The sequence below is a fragment of the Gossypium raimondii genome, chromosome 12 (assembly GCF_025698545.1).
Source record: "Gossypium raimondii isolate GPD5lz chromosome 12, ASM2569854v1, whole genome shotgun sequence".
In the NCBI taxonomy this organism is placed as follows: domain Eukaryota; kingdom Viridiplantae; phylum Streptophyta; class Magnoliopsida; order Malvales; family Malvaceae; genus Gossypium; species Gossypium raimondii.
Window position 1 is genome coordinate 16,930,963 of NC_068576.1, and position 4,145 is coordinate 16,935,107.

Below are 4,145 nucleotides of genomic sequence, written 5' to 3' on the forward strand. Positions count from 1 at the left end.
TGTGGGTTGGCTTTAAAATTTATTATAATTTATTTATATTATTATTTTTAATATATTTTGATCAAGTTTAATTATCATCAGTGATAGTTGTTTCTTGCTATCTTTTCTTTTGAACTAAGAGACCTAGCCTGTGTTTTATTAGAAAAAAACCAACAAAGCTTTAACAAAGAAGGCCTACAAACATGGAAGGCCCAAAAAAACCTAATCTTAACAAGTCCATATCCTAAGAAAAAACAACAAAAAAGTAACAAACCCTAAAAAATCAAACCAGCACCCAATTCCATTTATGTGCTTCCTCCTTTCAATGCTTCGAAGGAAATCCACACACTCCACCCTCATTAGATGACTCGTACCTCTTTAATGGCGGACTTAACTCGCATTATTTGTTGCCGGATTTCTACCATCTGTTTATCTGAGGTACCCGTCCTTTATATTATCCCATTTCTTATTCTAATAATTTACAACTCAACGTTCCTTTCCCTGATATGTTTTCCCTTTTTCTTTTAACAGCCCTTCTCATGTCCTGATTTTAAGTCCTAACCCCTCTGCTGCCTTCGGTGACACCATTCCTATCATTCGCATCGACCCTAACGACCACACTAGGTCCGATCATATTCAGATGAGTATTTTCTCTATATTTTAACCCTTCTATTGCTAGGGAATAGGCCACTAAGTTTGCTTGTCTACTTGCATGTTGAAATCTACAAGAGATAAAGTTCCTTCTCATTCGTTTTGCATCAGAAATAAAGGCCCTTATATTTTATCTATCTTCATCTTGTCTTTGTACTTTCCAAAATATAGATAACGCATCGCCTTCAATTTCAACTCGTAGGAAACCAGATTCTGCCCTAAATCTCACTACTTGGACGCATGCGAGAGCCTCGGCTGCAAAGGTTGTCGATATGTGCTCGTTTTCATAGATTATTGATTTTAGAATGTCACCGTCAGAATTTCTGATCACAATTCCAATGCATGATCTTTTTTTCTGTCTGTCGAAAGCAGCGTCGAAGTTAATTTTTACATTCAATCCTTCCGGGGGTTTCCAGTTTTCCTTTTGTACTGGGTTCACAGGTAATTTCTTCTTTACTCCATCAATTTCCTTTTTATAGCTTTGGATAAACTGAATTAGGCAGGTTTCAAACTGAACCAAATTCTCATGTACCAATTTATTCCTAGCCATCCAAAACCCCTAAATGGTCCCTACAATAGTCTTTATTTGTTGACTTGATTCTTTTTCAAACAACATCTTCACCCAGTCCTTATATTGCAATTGATTTTGTTTTAGGGACCATCTAAAGCCCAACCTTGACCAAACTGCAACAGCAAAAGGGCAGTCCTTGAATACATGATCTGTAGTTTCGGGATAGTTGATGCATCTAGGGCAATTACTACTACTGGCCAATCTTCTTTGGAAAAAATTAGAGAAAGTAGGTAGATAATTATTTAGAGTTTTCTAGACTAGGAATTTTGTTTTTGAGGGCAAATCAATCGACCATAGTTTTTTGTACAGTGGCTTGTAATAATTGTGGTTAGCTTACATATTTGTTTGGCTTTTGGTCTATATTAAAATTTTATACCCACTCCGCATTGTATACTTCCCTGACGTTTCACTGCACCAAACCATTCTTTCCATTTCCCCCTCTAAATGAAGGGGGATGCACAGGATTCTTTCGGCGTCTGTGGGGTGAAAGGTACTCCTTATGAACTCTTCTTTCCATTTGTTTGTATCCTATTCAATAAGCTTTGATACATGTCCCAACCATTGATCAATATTTGAATTCTCTAATTTGTAGTCGTTAGTGCCTGGGATCCAAGCTTCATCCCAAATTTGAACATGTTTTCCTGATCCAATTCGCCAGCAAAAACCTTTTTCAAGGAGTCCTTTTACCGCCCATATACACCTCCAGGTATAGGATGGTAATGTCCCCAACCTAACTTGCATGAAATTAGAATTTGGCTAATACTTTGATTTTAACGATTTTGCTAATAATGAATCCTAATAACAAATCAAACGCCACCCTTGTTTTGCTAACATTGCTACATTAAAATTTGATAAACGCTGAAATCCCATTCCTCCGTCCTCTTTTAGTTTACCAAGCCTTCTCCACTCACACTAATGGATCCCCCGTTTGTCGCGACTTTTTTGCCACCAAAATCGACTCATAATGTTTTCCAATTCTGTACAAAACGATTTTGGTGACAAAAAGCATGCCATCGCATAAGTGGGAATTGTATATAAAATTACTTTTATAAAAACCTCCCTCTAATCAACAAGAGTCTCGTACACAACATTTAATTTTACTCATCATCTTATCTTTTAGTAATTGGAAATTCCTTTTTTTGTCCCTCCCTATCATATTAGGCAATCGCAAGTATTTTTCTAGATCTCTAAAAGTTTGGACTTCCAATATACCTGCAATTTGCTCCCTCTTTTGTTCCTAAACGTTTGAACTAAAAAACGCCACTGACTTGTAAAAATTTATGCATTGACCAAAACAGCACTCATATTCTCGTAAAATTATTTTAAGGTTATGAGCTCCCCTTTCCATGGCATCTCCAAAAAGAATGCAATCGTCTGCTAAGAGGAGACGAGTAATAGTAGGTCCTTTTCGACACACCTTAGCCCCCGTAATTTTATCATCCTATATAGCTAGCCTTATTAACGATGATAACCCCTTGCTACAAATTAAGAATAAATAAGGGCTTAACGGGTTAACTTGTCTCAATCTTCTCATTGGTTTGAATCTTTCGCCAAGCTCTCCATTTAGACAAATCGAATAACTTATCTATGTAACACATCACATCATTATAGTCACAAAAAGACTTTATAAACCCTAAATTTTTCAAAACTTTTTTCAGAAAGACCCATTCCACTCTATTGGAAGCCTTATTCATGTATAATTTTAGCGCTAAACTTCCATGTTGCTATATTCTTCTTTGCTTGGGTGTATGCATTAACTCATAAGCTAAAATGACATTATCTGTAATGAGTCTTCCTGGCACAAAAGTACTTTGGGCAATGCATACATCTAAAACTTTTTGAAAACGATTGGCAATCACTTTCGATATAATCTTATATAAAACTATGCATATGCTAATAGGTTTAAAAAATTTTAGATTTGTTGGATTTGTAGTTTTGGGGATAAGAACAATGTTGGTAAATTTTTGAGACAGACATATTGTCACGTTAATCAAGGAAGAGAATTACGTCCCGTAAGTTAGGACGCAATGTTTAAAATTCTTGATACGAATGCTGGAAAATTTATTTATTTGAGATATTCGATTATTTCGAGTTAGAAAAGAAATCATATCCCGTAAGTTAGAATATGATCTAGAATATGATCTTTTGTTAAATCCCGAAATCGTAAAAATTGCTTGAAAAGATTCATATATTTAAATATATTGAGAAAAATCGAAATCCCGTAAGTTAGGATATGACTTTTTGAATCTCAAAATATGAAATGTTATTTATTTGGAACAAATTTTGATATATCGAGTAAAATAAAATAGATGTCATGGTAAAAGGCGAAATAAATCAAATTGTTGGCATGTATAACAAAACAATAATGAATACGATAATGCAAGCATAAATAGCATGAGCAATGATAAATAAAAGAAGAAAAGGTGAATTGACTATGTAAGATAATAAGTAAATAAATGAGTCAAATCAAAATAAAATGGGCATAAAAAAAGGGTAAACATTACGCGAAACGATGAAACAATAAAGGAAATAAATAAAGTTGAAGAATATAAAATATATGATATAAAATAAGAACATACGTATGTATATATTTTAAAACTATGAAACATATAAAGAAATATAGGTAAGTATTTTTATATACATATATGTATATGATTTAAAATATGTATATATATTTATAGGTGTATATATGTATATAAAAGATGAAATATATGCAAAAAAGAAAAAAATACTTATACATACTTAAAACCAAAATTTGTTTTAAATCATGATTTCCCCTTTGCATTCATTGGTTTTCATCATGATATGTTTGCTTAATTGATTTAAGTCTGTTAGTTTATTTGCATTTAGCATTCTATGGATGATTTTACCCCTTAAGTTGGAGTGAGAAACTATTCCTTCGTGAGGTTTTCACCTTCGTGTAGGATATTGGATCGCTTTTGGG

General features: G+C 33.5%; 1 long non-coding RNA gene across 1 annotated transcript; it reads left to right on the forward strand.

The window, feature by feature from the left end:
• Positions 1-245: 245 nt before the first annotated feature.
• Positions 246-1,580, forward strand: LOC105763434 (uncharacterized). Its single transcript, XR_001124228.2, has 4 exons — positions 246-417; positions 511-893; positions 1,003-1,071; positions 1,286-1,580. It is a non-coding gene; the product is annotated as an uncharacterized LOC105763434 (long non-coding RNA).
• Positions 1,581-4,145: the final 2,565 nt, after the last annotated feature.